This window comes from Rosa chinensis, chromosome 7, assembly GCF_002994745.2.
Source record: "Rosa chinensis cultivar Old Blush chromosome 7, RchiOBHm-V2, whole genome shotgun sequence".
Lineage (NCBI taxonomy): Eukaryota > Viridiplantae > Streptophyta > Magnoliopsida > Rosales > Rosaceae > Rosa > Rosa chinensis.
This window is the reverse complement of record NC_037094.1, coordinates 43012509-43029888: the sequence shown is the minus strand read 5'-3', so window position 1 is coordinate 43029888 and position 17380 is coordinate 43012509. Positions and strand designations below refer to the sequence as shown.

The following is a 17380-nucleotide window of genomic DNA, read 5'->3' as shown; positions in this document are numbered from 1 at the left end:
AAAGTCTCATTATATGACCTTTCAATGTTCTTAAATTGAAACTATTTTTCTTTTTAGGGCAACGGAAGACTAATCCATTGATAGAAATCATGACGACCTCGCTCGGTCAAGCATGAAGGGTACAAGCACCCCTCATATTACAATGCAAGCTCATAGAGTACTAAAATCCAAAACAGAAAATCCAAAAAAACTAAAAAAATCCTAAACAAACTGCTGAAAACAAATACAGAATTAAAAAACTCCCTAACCCTACACTATCCTAGGATGGAACCACTGGTCTGAACATCTTGACGCCTAAGACCCTCTTGGTGTAAGTCGCAACACTCAACCCAGCCATAGCAACATCGTAGGAAACAAGTACGGGGTAAAAGAGCAAGACATGCCACCTCGCAAAAAGTCCAAACTCGAGCCCAACCCAAGTGTAAAAGAAAAGGGGAACTGAACCACAGGCCCAGTTCTCCAGACTGCAAAGCAGCTCAGATCAGCAAAGGCCCAAAAGCTCACTGCCCAACCCATCGTCTCCCACACCCAAGTTGACCGAGAGTTGACCTTTCCGAGCGGCAGCCTCCGCCCATCACCGCTTAGGCGGCCGCCAGCGACCCTCCCCCATCAGGAGAGTTGGAAAAGACCTTGCCTTTGGTCTAAGCCGGCAAAAGAGACGCCTGCACTAAAACACGACTCGCTTCAAGTCTGAAGCAGAACGACCCTATTCAAAGTCCCGAAGCCGGACGCCTGCTGCCCAAAGATTGGCGCCGATTCACTCCGAGTGGAATTATGCAAAAAGAGCCTCCCCCGCAAGCCTGATGTCGGCCACAGCCGTCCACCATAACTCAACCCGAAAGAACCAAAACCAGACTCGACCACCGTCTAACCCGAGATTGAAGTCTCGTCCTCCTTTGTTTGGAAAACGAAGCCGGAGCGCCCTGTTGCAGATCGGAGCCAAGAGACGCTGCCGCATTGCTCACGAAACCTAGGTTTAGGTTTCAGAATCGCTCCCCTCCTTAAATTGAAACTAATTGTAAGTGAAGTTTGATGAAATAAATTTTTGTTTCTTATGGGAAAAAAAAAAAAGTAAAAGAAAAAGTTGCAATCACGCTTGTCAATTTTTCTTTATGACTACTAGGAGAATTTTTTATAATGCTCTGAATTTTTTATTTGATTTAGAGAAATAAGTGATCTGGGGACATAATATTCATATAGTGGGATGATTTATTTATTTATTTTTTTGAAAAGGGATTTGGAACCCAGTCAATTTGGGAGGCTTATCTCCACGCCCATGTTATTTAATATAGATTGATGCATCGGGGGTGGGGGGGGGGGGGGGGGGTGGGGGGACGTAATACCTGTACCCCGAGCATTTATAGAAGCATTACAAAAATCTTCATAGAGGACATCCTGTAAGTAATTAGGAGCCTCCCCTAAAGATAGGTCAGAAACATGACCTAAACTAGCAAAATGGGCAAGTCTATCCGCCACACTATTTGCTTCTTTGAAGATATGTCAAATTACAATAGCATCAAAAGCAAGTACATAATCTTTACAATCATCAATAATTCGACTAACCTCTGAGTTGTCCTCCCCTCGGTTATTCAGGGTATGTACTAAAACCGACGAGTCACTCTCAACTTCGACTTCACGCCATCCTTGGTGAATAGCTAGGAGCAGCGCTAGATGCTCTACAGGCCTCAGCTTCACATTGAAAAGCAGAGCCTGCATTCGGTAGAAGCCTAGACCCCGTAGCGCAAACCTTACCCCTAGAATCCCGCACAACAACACCTATCCCACCTCGGCCCCCATCTCACTGGAATGACCCGTCAATATTCACCTTGAGTCTACCACTGGGAGGGAAGACCCACTTTGTTTTCTCCCTTCTCCTAGGCTGTCTTGCTTCCTTTATTGGATGCAAACGTTGGTATTCCAGAATAAGTTGGTTTGACCATGTAGAAGCATGCATGGGATTAAATATGCTCCCATTCCACACAATATGATTCCTCTCTACCCATATAGTCCAAAGAGACATGAAGAAGATACACACCTGTTGCATGGGAAGTACATCCACCATATCCAGGATCCATGCACGAATAGAAGTTGAGTGATTGTTCCTTGCTCGCAAACCAAGTGCATCGAAGAGCCAAAAGCATGCCACCACATTACATCCTTTGAATAAATGTAAATCAGTCTCGACATCACATTTACACAAAACACATACCTTCTCTAGAAGTTGGACTCTTTTCTTACTCAACGCTTCTTTGGTAGGTATAATTCCACACACTAAACGCCAAATAAAGGAACGGACCTTAGGTTGGACATTCACCCTCCAAAGCTTCTTCCAGAATGCCATCAAAACTGGATGTCCCGCCGAGGTAGATGCTTGAAATAATAGAGAGGACAGTCTTAAGGGTTTGGATTGTCGAGCTGTCGAGCGTACATACAATTCCTCAAATTATACAAAGAAAGGGGATCTTGTTAAATGAATATGCGTGTTTCAGAATGGGAAGTATGATGCATTGACTTAATTGACTTGGTAATCAGTTTTATTAGGAACGTAGAAGTAATCAAGTCCATGTTTTGATGTTGTTCTATATTCCACAACAAGATCCTTTCAAGTAAAATATCACAGAAGATTTAGTATGTTCAAATAAACAGAAGTCTTCTGTATTAACTTCCTATAATGTACATAGCAACATCCCACATACAGACATACGTACCTATACAACAAAAATAAGCAGAATCAAACCCCAAATAAGAAAGAAAATAAGTAACAACTTGGAGAAACTCTAATGTAACTAAGTGTCAGACCATGTGATATCCAAGCCACCCCAGTTGTCCTCAGATACGCCCAAGGCTTTCAAAACTGCCTTGGAGGCATCAACAATGTTGTTGGAACAAGGAGGCTGATAATCATGGTCAGCATCACATCCTTCCGTAGAGTCACACTCATCTACCACCATGGCCACCACGCTACGCCCATTACCATTAATTCTGATGTTGTTAAGGCACCTTGAGCCACCGTTGTACCATCTGGTGGATAATGCAACAACTAGAGTATTGTCATTGTGATACTTGCCGTCACATTCGGATGGGCCTCCTCCGTCACACCTGCCTCAAAGCTGTTGAGATTGAGGTATGTCGGGGTGTTACCAGACATTGGCGGTGAGCAAGTGTAGGTTGGTACATTTTTCCAGCTTTACAGCATTCAGTCATCCTCCTAGTTACATTGTCCAGGTGGTGGTTTTCTTCCTCTGATTCTTCCGCTTGGACGACATTGCTGAGCTTCACTAACCAAGCAAATTGCTTAAAGGAGAATGACTAGAATAGACCATTTTGAGAAGAAGCAAGTCATTTTCTCTCTGTTTGCATTTGCTTCTATATTTCTTTGCTTGTAGATTGATGCATGAAAGCAAATGCAGATAGGTATTTATAGCTATCAGATACCAGAAAGTACTGATCCTTCGTTCAACATATGTTTTACAACGCAATGGAGTATTACACTCCATCAACATAACAACGACCCCATGCCAATTGTAAATATGCTTTGAAACTATGTGTCAGCTTCTACTGAAGACTACAATGATGTCCTCACCTTTTGTTTATTATGAATTTGTATAGATAGTGAGGTTTAGCATCAGGACTGTTGCATCTTTTGAATATTTTTATGGAAGCCATTGTTATTTGCAAAACACGATTTTCTCCAATTAAGGGAGCACTGTTGTGAAAATTTGTACTTAAGAAAGCATTGCCCTTGTTTTGTTTTCATCTACATGTGACAACTACTTTGCTTTCCTTCTTCTTGTGAAAATAATGTCGTCTAATGGCACTTTCTTATATCTAAACAAAGTAGAAACAAATGCATGCCTTGTTTGTTAACTTATTCCTTGTCCTTCTTTGCCTTCAAGTCAGTCTTCAGACTCTTCACCCTCAATGGGAGATATACTTGAAAATCTATTATTGATGAGGTTCCTATTCACATCACAAGTTTCAAAGCAACTATAGCCTACAGTTTAGCAGTATTTCACTTAACATAACTGATTTTGATATCAACGGGTATTCAATCTTTTTGAAATTTACTTCTAATTTGTCATTGAAAACACATCAACTGACTTGACTAGGTGTGCAAGAGTGCTTAACTCCAATTCTTATAATGACCAAAAGGGTAGAAAAACCAAGTACTTTTTATAATTTGGAGACAAATCCAGAAATCCTAGAACAAATCATGCAAATAGAGCTGAGCTTCTATGCATTGATCTCTTTTTTTTCCTTCCTTTTTTGCTAAGAGTGCATGGAATAAATCATGAATTCAATTATTTTACATTAGCTAGCTAGGATCTGTGATTACAAATTCAATGTTTCCTGCATATGCTACTGAGAAGTAGTAATTGTAAAAGGATGTGCCCTTCAGCCCTGGTCCTAGTGGTATAGAATATAGGTACGTAATTTTTGGCATATATCCCCAGAAAATGACAATGGATTCGTCTATGCAGTAGATGATCCGAATTATGTACACTGGCAATCAAGTATCATGCATAATGTGCATCAATCAACAATGCTTTGCTTTTCTTGGACATGGATCACCAAACCTCTGAGTCGATAAAAAGATGAAGCATCTCCTTGCAGTAGAATTATATTTGAGTGCTAGACTGGCAGCTTCCAGTGGCATAATGTTTACAATCGCCAGAAGAGTTGTCAAACTGGAGTAGTAGTATATAAGATTCTGGAGTTGTAGCAAATTCACTAGACCAAAAGAGCTTAAGATAATAGCTGATTAGTAGGCAAAAGAAACCGCCACCATGTTTAAATCTTCTCTGCATAATCTATTAGTTAACTTGTAGAAAACACATAGCTAGGACCCAATACAATCTCATTGTGACAACCTCTCTTTAATTATCGGAGAGCCCAAGTGACAAAGATGTGAGCATATATCAAATAAACAGGGTTTGGTTTTTTTTTTTTTTCAATTGGTAAATGTTGAAAGATCTACATACTGCACGGTATAAAAAATTAAACTCAAAGAAAAATGAAAATAGCACTCAAAATGAAAGACCATTGCAGCTCAAAACTCCCTAAAGAAGCTAAACAACCCTATATTCATTTCATGGACTATTGCTCCTGTACCTTGAAATCTGTTTGAGGATTGCGAGGGGGTTTCTTTATTTTGTGAGGATAAAGCCTTTAAGCATCTGATCTTGAGCAGATCCTCTATCATTTAAGTATTATTCCCTCAAAGATATTTAAAATAGTTTCAACTTGTGAATTAGTTTTAACAGTTAAGTTACATGTCTTGTGTGGTCACCTGCATAAGATGTCTCAACCATATACTTAGATGTATTAACTAGACAAAAGTTCCGTTAGCTCTTTGAGCTCTATGCAACTTGAAACTACGCGTGACTTCTCAAATACTCTTTGAAACCATTCTCTAGTAATTTGAATGCTGATTTTTTCAGTGAATGAGGATTAACTGCTCCAGAAACAAATACTAAGAATTTACTTGAAGAACAAATATCAACCAAAAGTGAGACAATCAACATCAAGGAACTTCTAATGGCTTGATACAATATCAATTTCATTCTTAAATTTCCCTTCTATGACATGTCAGGCCTTTTGAATCCACACATGGGGAACAATATTTGAATTAGTATGTTTCTTTGACCGAAGGGCAAACCACACATGATTTTTTTGTAAACAAAAAAAAACCAAGATTTCATTTTCTTGATGTAGCTAGTCAAAAAGTAGATAAAAATGATAGAAGGTTGGAATAGAGAAAATTATGGTAAGCAAGATGAATACTTTGTTATAGGGCTGGGCATTTAAACCCGAAAACCCGCAAACCCGAACCGGCCTGTACGGGTCGGGCCCAATTATTTTTTTCATCGAAACGGGTCGGGCCGGGTCTTGACTTTCAGCTAAACGGTTCGGGCCGGGCCTTGTGTTTGAAAACAGAAAAAGCCCGTCAGGCCCGTATTAGACATCAAAAGACAGATGGCCATGTTTTATTGGTCCTAATATAGAGAGTAAAATCCTTATCATAGGATTGAACACACAAGATTCTTCTCCAAAATCTAAACCTAATCTTCAGCCTCCATTGAGTCCATTCTAATCTACCCGATCTGAAATGCACAAGAGGCGCCTCTCCTCCTCCAAAGTCGAAACTGAGCTCTCTCCTCCGCCCTGGCTGTGAGGTCGAGCCGCCGAGACACCAAACGGGCTCCGATCGAGACGCCGCCCAGGATCGACACCGATCCTTCTCTCTCTCTTCACTTTACCTGACTAGATCAACGCACCGAGCCTCCATCTTTCTCCTTCATAGATCGACGCACCGAGCCACTGAGTGATCTCCGGCGCCGTCTAGCCCAGCTATGTTCCTCTCTCTCTCTCTCTCTCTTCACTTCACCTGCACGAACAAACCGATCCGCAAGGTTTCTCTCTCTCTCTCTCTCTCTCTCTCTCTCTCTCTCTCACCATTTGTGATTTGATTTCCTCTTCATTACTAAATGCGATTTTTGAATTTCCAAAACTGCAGTACACTTGGATTAAGCACAGAGTGCTCTCCAGTCTCGCATCCTCCTGCTGTTGTAGTCTGCGATTTAGGTACTCCTCGAGCTTTTCACCAAAACTGCAGTATACTATTGATGATTTTTGAAGAATGATTTTTAATGATGAATAGAACATATTGATGGTAAAAAAAATTCATCAGATGCTTCTTATGAAGAAACATGGTAAAAAGACAAGTGAGAAAGTAAACAGAAATTTCAAGGGGAAATCATGCACTAAAGCACTACAGTAGACTAATGCTTATTCCTGGGTTTTAGGCATGAGTCATGACAATGGGTTCGTCCTAGTGGCTTCTCTTGTTTTGTATTGTTCTTTGTTTTTACTTTCTGTTTCCAGTTGTATTTTCCACCTTTTGGGTGTCTTTAATTGAAGTATCTTTGACCAAAACAACAACAACAACACTACAATAGACAAATCTGAGTACCAATAGGGAAGCCATTTGTTATTGATGTTTCCGTTTGTCTAGTATCTCGTTTGATTTGAGGAAAGAGTTTCTGTTTATTGTGGTACACCCTACGTAATTATTTGATTTGAGTTTCTGTTTTTAGTATCTTGAAGGTTAATCCTTCTGATTTGAGGAAAGAGTTTCTGTTTATTGTGGTACACCCTACGTAATTATTTGATTTCATAGGTTAATCATATGTGCTGTGAAGATGGGGACAACTACTAAGTTGGTGAACTACATTGTTGGTGAACTGCTGGATTGAAGACTGGAAGAATGGCTACTAACTACTAAGTTGCTGTATTTGAATTAGGACTTTCTAATTTCTATTTCATTGCATATTTGTACTTGAATTTGGACTTCATATTTAAATTTGGACACTTTGTATTTCAATTGTAGCTTTAATTGTTCTTGAAGAGTACTTGAATTTGGATATTATGTATTCTGGATATTCGAATTTGCAGCTTGAACTTTGGATTTTGATAGTGTTTTAATTCAAATTTTCACCAGGTTGATCTGAATGATATAGATATAGAATTGGTAAAATACAGGTTTTTGGGCCCGAAAGCCCGCAAGGGGCCCGGGCCGGTCCCTGTTTGTGTCAAAGCGGGCCGGGTCCGGGCCCAATGAAAAACGGGCCGATCCCGGGCCCAGTGAAATTATTGTTGGACCCGGCCCGTGCCCAGCCCTACTTTGTTAGTAATTTGACTGATGAATCTGCTCCAAAAAGGCCGGTCAGCAAGTTTGATGCCATTCATTGAGAAATAGAACAACTTGGAGATGCATCTAATCAACCAGAATGAAACGCTCTAGTATTCTATAATGAAGATTTCTGCTTTGATTTGTTTTTCTTTTTTTTGTTTTTGTATTTTTTTTAATTTTCTTTTTTAAGAAAAATTTATGCACTTGATTTGGATGAATTTCCAGTTCTCAATGTCCTTATTCAAGTCTCTTGCTACTTTTGTCATTTTTTTTTGGTGTTAAGTTTGTTAATTGTTTCTAGATTTTAGGGCCATTCCATTGAAGGCTATTCATTCATTCCTTCAGTCCAGACAAGCTAAGAATGCCTGTATTTCAGAACTCGAAAACTGACAGTCATCATCATCATCATATATATCATCAGTAGTCAAGCCAAAGAATTCCTCAACTTCAGAATCAAAATAGGCATATGAAGTATCATTAGGATAATCAGCAATGGAAATATTAGTCCCGTCAACCTGAACCGTTTGAAGCTGATCATCAATAGTAAATAACAGTTGATCAAACTGTTGATCAAACGGCAACATTAGTTGTTCTTTTTGTTTAGGAGGTTCCATTTTTTTTTCTTTTGAAAGATTTTGTGTTTATAGCCTCCTCATTCATCTTCCTTTTGTTGCTAATAATAATGTGGCTCTGATGATTCAGAGGAGCATGACAAGTTGGGGGTGGAAGTTTTCTGGGGTTTTTTCTGAGGGTGCAGAGTACGAGATCATTACTGTGAGATGTGATCTGGTACTCCTGCATCAACCAAGCCCCATTTTGATGTGGATCAGATCCACCCTCATACCAAAATTCTCTCTTAATTCCAATAACACTATCATCAGCAGCAGCAACAACATTTTTTGAATACTAGGCACTCCATGTTCCCGATCCCACTTTTCTATCAAATTTTTCCGCTTTGGGATTCAATTTCTTGCGGTGAGTAAAGAAATACAGAGTTTCTTCCTCTTTCATATTGTTGGATTGGGCACGGAACATGTCCCAAATGAGCCAGGGCTCATATTTGCCATAGAAATCAGGGCAATCAAGGATTGGACTCGAGCGAAACTGATCAACCATGGCAACCCGGTTGTGGAGGTAGTAAGCCACCAATTCCAGGTCTGTAGGATGAAATTTGTAACCAACTGGGTAAGCACTCGATGCCATCATTTTTGAGAATCAATCAAAGTTTCCTTCTTTCTTTGGCGAATTGGGGAACTTGAAAGAGAATGGCATGTTTACTTACTTGGAATGGAAAATAATCATGAATCGGAAACAAGTGGAATGAGAGAAGAAAGGAATCGGTATTGATTCCGGAGGAATGATTCCTAAACCCATCTCCCTTCTTCGTAATCGAATACTCAGGAATCGATTCCTGATAAGGAGGTGGGATCTACATCCATTTCGATTCCTTCATGTGTTAGTAAACACAGGAATTCTTTTACCCGAAATCATTCCGATTCCTTTATGTGTTAGTAAACGCAGGAATGTTTTTACCCCGTAATCATTCCCTTTCCTTCCAAGTAAGTAAACGTGCCCTTAGGGTTTCGAAAGTCTGGGATTGAAACAGAGAGAGAGAATTAGAGAGAGAAATGAAGAAAGAGAGAGACTGTGTGAATCAAAGAAATAGGGAGTGAAGTGGGCAATAACTCTATATATATATATATATATATATATATATATATATATATATATACAGATCCGATCCAGAGCGGAGCTCCGCTTTGAAATTAACGTGTGAAGTTCGAGTTTTGGATCACTTTTCGGTCGCATATCCACATCTCGACCGTTCAGTTTTTAGGTACTAGTGTATAAATCATCTCTGCAAATTGTCAACCAAATTGATGATCATTAAGGTATCTAACTCGCTTAAATCAATGGACGGACTGAATCTGTCAACCTGAACCGTACTAGCTTTAAGGCAGTTATCAATGGCTTAACGATCATCATTTTGGCTGAAAATTTGCAGAGACGATCTATACACTAGTACTTAAAAACTGAACGGTCGAGATGTGGATATGCGACCGAAAAGTGACCCAAAACTTGAACTTCACACGTTAATTTTCAAAGCGGAGTTCCGCTCTGGATAGGATCTGTATATTATATATATAGCTAAGTTAACGCTCACTTGGAAGGAGAAATGACTCTTCTGCCCTTGATTTTCTCTTCTAATTGCAAGTTTGTCTTCGTGTCTCATATTATGTTGGGTGGGCATATATGTCTTTCGACAATGCAAGGGGACGAAAGGACCTTTTTGTCCTGCTTTTTGTTCTGCAATTTCAGGGTTGTTCCTGGTGTTTGGCACGACATGGGCTGGGCATATGTGTCTTTGCGGAGTTGAAGACGTCGTGGTGGGGTTTATTAGAAAGACAAAAGCTGATCTGTACTCCATCCAAATCGAAGGTTCGCTGTTAACCGATCTCAGAGTCAGTGATCAAGATCAAGAACAAGAACAGTGACAACTAACTCGGTGAGACTTTAGTTCTTTCAAATCGATGTGAACATCATCGTTATTATTCATCTATTAGTCATATACCCAAACTGATTTCGTTGAAATTCTTCTTCTATGATTTGCAGTCTCCATCGAAGTCCAAGCAATCAAATAGAAAAAAGGAGGAGGACGGGCCACTTTCAGTTTTTTTTTTTTTTTTTTTTTTTTTTCTGCAAAAGGTAGACAGGAGCACATGAGTGCGAGAATAGATTTAGCTACTTATATATGTATTGGCTGCTCCATATCCCTCCGAATATCAAAGTGAAAATAAATAAGAAAGTACGTCATTTAATACCAGTTGTTGTTCTCTCTGCTGAATTAGGATTAATGTGTACTTTGTCATTCAATATTAATGTCTGTATCAGAAATTGTTTTCTCAAATCAAGCACATTGAGATTGGTCTTTCTCCTGTTGCGCAATATTGGGCTATTTGTGGTTAAAATTATTTATAAGCTCTAATGTGCTGCTGCTTTTGTCTTAGGTTGCGGATAACCTGCTTGATCAAGCTAGCTACTAGCAGTTTAGACATTTTCATACTTTGTTCTCAGACCCTTAGAAGCAAGGTAGTTCTCTGTTTACTTATTGGTAACCACCTTTTTCCTTATGTTACCAGTGATATATAAGATTTAATGTTATTTTTGTTTTGTGATCAATCTCAATGCTTATCAACTCTCAGTTTCTCCACATTTAGTTCCACACTTATGTTTTCATTCATATGTATTTTTGAACATGTTAATCATTTTATACCAAGTTTATATATCGAATAATACTGTTTCTCATTGTGTATCCATCTTTACAGTTTGGCAATCATAAGAAACTGTGTGACATTCTTATTCTAATGGCAATGCGAATGTGAATGGAAATCGAAATGGAGTGAATGGAGAATACCATCAAATACTAAGAGTTGCTAGAAGAGCTATTGGTACGAGGAATAAATTGAAAGATGCAGCTTCCCTCTTAACAGGTATCGTTACTCCTGTATACATTTTCAATAGAATTAGTTACATCAGTTCAGTAATGTGGGCTTATTACACAAACTCATCAATATGCATTTCCTTAAATGGTATGGTCAATATGCAGCAGCTAAATCAATGGCTGTGGGACATTATGGATGAGTTTATGTACCAGTTTTAGAGCTTCTGTCAGTATAGGCCTAAGATGAAGAACAAGACTAAGCAGGAGACTACTTTTCTCAGACAGTTTGATCAAGTAAGTGATTTTTTTTTTTTTTGGGGGTAATATTTTGAATTGCAGATACACTTAGCAGTGAAATTTAGAAACAAAATTTATTAATGAACTCATTTCTATTGTAATGGTTCTTTATCTATTTTGTAAATATACCTGCATTCATATATTTAGTTGTCTTTTTATATGTTTTCTGAAGTTGATGACTTGGTTACTTATTGTTAACTAATCTACTGTTTCCATTTTAAATTAACTTTTGATTTATAATAGAACTATATAATTAAGAACCTATGCCATTGAAGAAAACTTAAGATGCAGCTTCCTCTTAACTATACTATAACTGAGTTCTTCAATTAACAACTAACCAACTGATGTTATTTTTGTCAGTTGAAATTGGAATTGTCAATGGACCCTAATATTGCTATGTTGTTATGGAAATAAAACCTCTTTTTAGCAGAAGTGAATGGTACAACTATCAATTTTTTTTTATAGGTCTTACTATAGTTTCTTCTTAACTTTTAGGTCTTGAAGAAAAAGATTGATCTATTTGAGCTCCGGTGATATGGCTATTGCATGTTTAGAGCTCTAGCATGCTTGCATAAACAGGTACTATTTTACTACAATTGCGATATATCAATTGAATTCTCATGTAGTCTTTGTAGAATCTGCTTTAATTTTTAATCTGTGATTGCAGGGTGTGGTGCACAGAGCTGTTAAGCCCGGAAACTTCCTCTTCTCTCAGAAGCTAAGCAAAGGTTACCTGATTGATTTCGACCTTGCCATGGTTAGGATCTTGATCTTGATAGTGCTGCCCTCTGCATATGGGAATTTTGTTTTTCTTTTCATTTGATTGTGTACAATTTCTATTTTTTGTTTCATAGGATTTACAGCAAGTGGTCTATAAAAATTTGATGGTTTCTGAAGTAGTTGTTTTGGGAACTACTATGTTGGATTCTGTTAGTTAACTTCACCACTTAATGATCAATCAAATGCATAAATTTACTGTCATATGTATCGATCAACGTTAAATTATGGATGTCTTATTTAATTTTTGTTCATTTGAGTCATTATGTTTGATTGTTTGGTATCTGAGTTCTCAAAGTTTATGCATTTGATTGATCATGGGTAGGTTTGGAAAACGGCTTCTCTGTGCCATTTGGTTCACACAGCGGCTCTTCTTGCTGCGCCCCTCACAAAAAAACTCAATATTGTGAGTTCAAAGTTGAAATCTTTATTGATTCTCAGCTACATTTTTTTTGGTTTAGCATTTCAGAAGCATATTTTTATAGCTCCTGTCTTTCTTGCTGCTATAAAGTAAATTCAAGTAAATGATAGAAAAGGTCTGAGACTCTTAACATTTTGGAGGTGTAAATTGAGCAGTCGTTGCTTTTGTAAGTACAAATGTTTTATGCAATGCAGATCATGCACAGTTCATACTTTGTTATGTTGGTGAATATTAGGTAGTTTACTGGTCTTCGCTAATTCTGTCATTGTTTTTCATTTTGGAGGCCTTTTAACTACTGGTATACTCGCATTCTCGGGGATGTTTTAAATTGCAAGACCGGGTATAGGTAGTCTACTGGTCTTCGCTAAATTGCAAGACCAGGTGTGAGTTCTTTCTTTTGTTGGATGCTATTGATGACTATAGTTGTTTTTGGTTTTTCATTATTCAAAGATTGAAGCTTTTTTTTTTTTTTTTGAATTCATTTACTTATGAGCTGTGGCTTTTGATATTCTGAAACAACAATAGCTTAGGGTACTGATATATGCTTGATCTGTCAATTCTTAGTCTATGGTTGGTGAATGGATTTTGGCAAGCAATGCATTACTACAGTTGGTGATTGCTTTTGTTTTTTTTGGTTTTAGATGATATGCATTTCGTTTTTGTTTTAGAGTTTCTGTATGAATTGTCTTGGTTTTGTTTGATTTGGAATCTAACTGGAATATTGGTTATCATGAATCTTTTTTTTTTTTTTTTTTTTTGCGGGTAAAAGTCAGCCCTTTATTGAAAAAATAAAGCTTACATAATTCATACTATAAAGTTCTGCTGCAACTGCAGCAAGAAGAAAAGGTGGTGTAGAAAAATAAAAACAATCCTGCTGCAAAGAGCAAGCATGTACTGCTAACTGGTGTGCTACTTTATTCCCCATCCTACTGACATGAGTAACTTCCACAAAGGACTCTGACGCCAGCAAAAGGATCAGGTCATCATAAATCCTTCCCAAAACCGTAGTGTTGCTACCTACTGTTGCCTTCAACTGCCTTTGGACTGCCAAAGCGTCTGTTTCAAAAATTATAGGAAAGAAGGAATGGCCCACAGCAAACTCCATTGCTCTCTGATACGCCAAAACCTAAGCCACCTAGAGGACAAGCCCCCCCAGCCAACATTACCCCCAGGTCATCTCGGATTACAAAACCTATCCCACGCTTTCGAGTAACATGATTAAACGCCCCATCAACATTAATTTTCAGAAAGCCAACTGGAGGTGCCGACCACTTCACCACCCTTATTCCTCTCTTTATGTTACTCCCTTGTTTTGGATTGTGGGCTTGAAATTCCTGCAATCTGGCCATGTTACTGATAACTACATCACACGCCTCTCCCTTCTTTTGGTTCCAAACCCGTTCGTTCCTCTCTTTCCAAATCCCAAAAAGAAGAAAAACAAACTCACCAAAATTGGTTAAGGACAATTCTGCAGCACAAGAGCTTAACCACTGCAGCAAACCAACTACATTTTGGGGACCAAAACAAACCTGTCTAAAGATTGCATTGGACTTCAACACCGATTGAGTAAATGGACAGTCTCTACAAATGTGTACTGTAGATTCATTGTGTAATTCACACAATACACACAAGATAAAGTCTAACTGCACCCTTCTCGATTCAAGCTTAACCAAAGAAGGCAAAATATCCAAACACTCTCCAGAAGTGAATCTTGGCCTTATTTGGAACATTTAAACTCCACACCTTCTTCCAGAATGCGCTCCCCAATGAAGATATGAGAGGACTGTAACTAGATGAATTAGAGAATGAAGCACGGTAAGCAGAGCTAACTGAAAATTTACCATCCTTTGTTAACCTCCAAATTAATCTGTCAGTCACCACTCTTCTACTTAATGGTATACTAGTAATCATCTCTGCTTCCACCACCGGAAACAAGCGATGTATCTTTGCCTTATCCCAATTGCCTGTGTCCAACAGCAGTTCCTCTACCAGAAGCACCTCACTTTGCGCTGAGGTTGTTAAGGTAGGTCTCCCTGCAGGTAATGCCGGAACCCAGTTAGCCGAAAAGATATCAATATCTTTTCCATCCCCAACTAGCCAACAGCAACCTTCGCCGTGTTTTCATTTTTCAAGGGAAAATCACGTTGATTTAGGAGATCAGATAACCAATTTGGCCTTTGGGGATAACTCCTCTGACCAAGTCATTTTGGTCTTTTGTGATGCATTAGCTGACACACTTGATATACTAAATCCAATTTTGAGAGTATCATAGATCATTTTGTATTGCAGCTCCTCATGCTTCATCAAACTTTCATTTTTTCTATTCATGTGGTTATTTAGTATCACTTCTATTTTTGTCCTTGCCTGTCCTTTTTATCTAACAATTATAACTATTGACAGGTAGCAAGGTGAAAAGCTTACCTTCTCTGCGTCGAGTTTCCCCGTTGTTCCCCATGAGCGTGGTAAGGCTTAGGTTTTTCCCATTCTTGCCTCTGCAGTTTCACATTTTTAGTTTTATCGAAGTTTGTTTTTTTTATCTCTGCTACTATTTGATATATATGTTTGCTGTGTGCCACATTCACACGTGGCCTGTGAATCAGTGCATGTATATTTACTAACTAATATAATTTTGTGTATTGGGTTGCAGGTCGAGTGTTCTTGGAACTTCTGGACTGTACATGTCAGGATCATCTGTTGAGCAAAGACCTTAGCCACAGAGTTTCAGATGATTCTACTGTAAGTGGAATATTTCCTGTGTTTCCTAATCATGTTTGTAATTGAAATCAGGCCGACTGAACTCTCCCAGAAACCTTGATATTTAGGTTTTGATGGCAGTTAATAAGAGCATGTTTGTGTTGCTGATCTGTGAATGAAACAATGCAATCATGCTATTGCTTTTTGGTCTGAAAAATGCTATTGCTTTTCTGATATGTTTTTTTATCAGTTTCTTTTGCTTCTGTAGGAAACAGGGAAGGGTAGGAGACTTGGAGGGGCGGATTTGAAACATTTTTACCTGAACACTAGGTGATTTTATTCTGCTCTGCTTTTCAAGACATTCTTTTGCATATATCAACAGAGGTAAAAGGGTTTCTCTTAATGTAATTTGATTTTTTTTTGTTTGTTTTTTTTTTTTTGGGTGAATTTCTCTTTATGAAACAACGTGATAGTAAAATGGTCAAATTTATGGCTTCAAACACAATACACTGAAGCATGAGACTGTTTTCTGTTCAGTTACTTAATTTTCAGATTTATTTCTTCTGCTTAGGTAAATTCATAGTTTAACATGGGTAAACATATAGCATTGTTTGGTTTATTGGTAAATAAGAAAGAATACAGAAAATAGCATGCAATGTCTTTTGTCACTGAGTTTCCTACCTTGAATGCTCTATTTTTTGTTTTATATTACCGATCAACAGCAGTCTAATGTCAGTGATGATGGAATAGCTGAACACATTAAAGAAGTAAATATTCAAAATCACACAGCTAAGAAGGATATCCTCTGATCCTATTTCTAATGTTGTATTTCTTTTATATTTCAATGATCAAAAGCTCCATATCTCCTTATCTTATACAGTTATAGATAATGTTTATTGGCAGTTGCTGAATAGAAAGAAACAGAGAAGGAGGAAAAAAAAAAAAACATAACAATAGGATATTTAAAAAAAAAAAAAAAAAACCACATGTAAATAGAAGCCATGTTTAACTGACGTAAAAGCATAGGACTCCTCATTAGCATGACGTAGCAGCACAAAGTCATGTTAAATATGCAAGCTGACATAGCATTTCTGTACTATATATCTTGAATTTATTAGCCTTTTATTATGAGCCATTGATGTATATGGAAGAGTACTAGCTTTTGATTCCCTTCCCTTTATATAAAGGCTCTAATCTGAGGCTTATAACACGAGAATTAAATTGATTTCTGAGTTAGGCAGGAGATAGTATAATCAATTCATGCATGCTTTATTTGTCCCAGCCTCATTTCCTTCCTCTTTATCTTACTCTTATGTTTCATGTGTTGCTGCTATTGTTTGTTCAAATTCTATATTATATCCCATGTACAGTTCTGTTCATTTTCTCTCCTCTTATTATGTAATGTTTCAGTGACAGCCAATCAAATCTCATCAAACGCATGCGTCAACAGCTAACGAACCAACTGATAAAACATTAGAAGAACTCATGTGAAGTAATTGGTTTGAACTAAAAAGGTAGGATATTTTGGTGACAAAACTAATCACTTTTGAATTTGTATACAAGGAACAATAACAGCTTTTGTAATATGTAAAAAAATAACATCTTCAAATGACGTTTCTTAGTTTATGATTGTTACTCTACATATATAATGAAGGAAAAAACCAAACCCGCAGCTTGCCTAAATTTCTCCACCATAATCAGAAAGTTCAAACCAAACCTGGTGTACAGATTGACAAAAACAACTGCTGTTCAATTTCTGGCTGCTTAATTGGTTTGCATAAAAATTCTGCTATGTAATGTTATGAAATCGGCTGTATTTTTATGTAGGGAAAATTTCACAAACAGTACACTAAATAAAGGTCACTAATAATTTTTATACATAAAGTTCTAAATCGAGCATTTTAGTACACGAAATCTGAAACCCGACCTACTATCCATACACAACGTTAATGACACCATTAACTTCATGTCATTATTCATTTGTCAAGAGGTAATTTAGTACTCTCACTCTAGTCTTCTTTTTGGTAAAAAAAAAAAAAAGGGATCCTTTTCTCTC

The 17380-nt window shown here is 37.8% G+C and overlaps 1 long non-coding RNA gene and 1 pseudogene across 6 annotated transcripts; one reads left to right on the top strand and one right to left on the bottom strand.

The window, feature by feature from the left end:
- Positions 1 to 2786: 2786 nt before the first annotated feature.
- On the bottom strand, positions 2787 to 8896 carry LOC112177945 (annotated as a pseudogene).
- Positions 8897 to 10065: 1169 nt separating this feature from the next.
- LOC112176067 lies at positions 10066 to 16908 on the top strand. 6 transcript variants are annotated; one of them, XR_005802837.1, is made up of 13 exons: positions 10066 to 10199; positions 10307 to 10499; positions 10702 to 10783; positions 11020 to 11184; positions 11301 to 11429; positions 11928 to 12011; positions 12100 to 12189; positions 12535 to 12615; positions 12914 to 13011; positions 15031 to 15092; positions 15278 to 15366; positions 15593 to 15708; positions 16735 to 16908. It is a non-coding gene; the product is annotated as an uncharacterized LOC112176067 (long non-coding RNA). The 6 variants fall into 6 exon arrangements; XR_002926772.2 differs by lacking the exon at positions 12914 to 13011; XR_002926771.2 differs by lacking the exons at positions 12535 to 12615; positions 12914 to 13011 and having other exon boundaries at positions 11304 to 11429.
- The last annotated feature ends 472 nt before the right edge of the window (positions 16909 to 17380 follow it).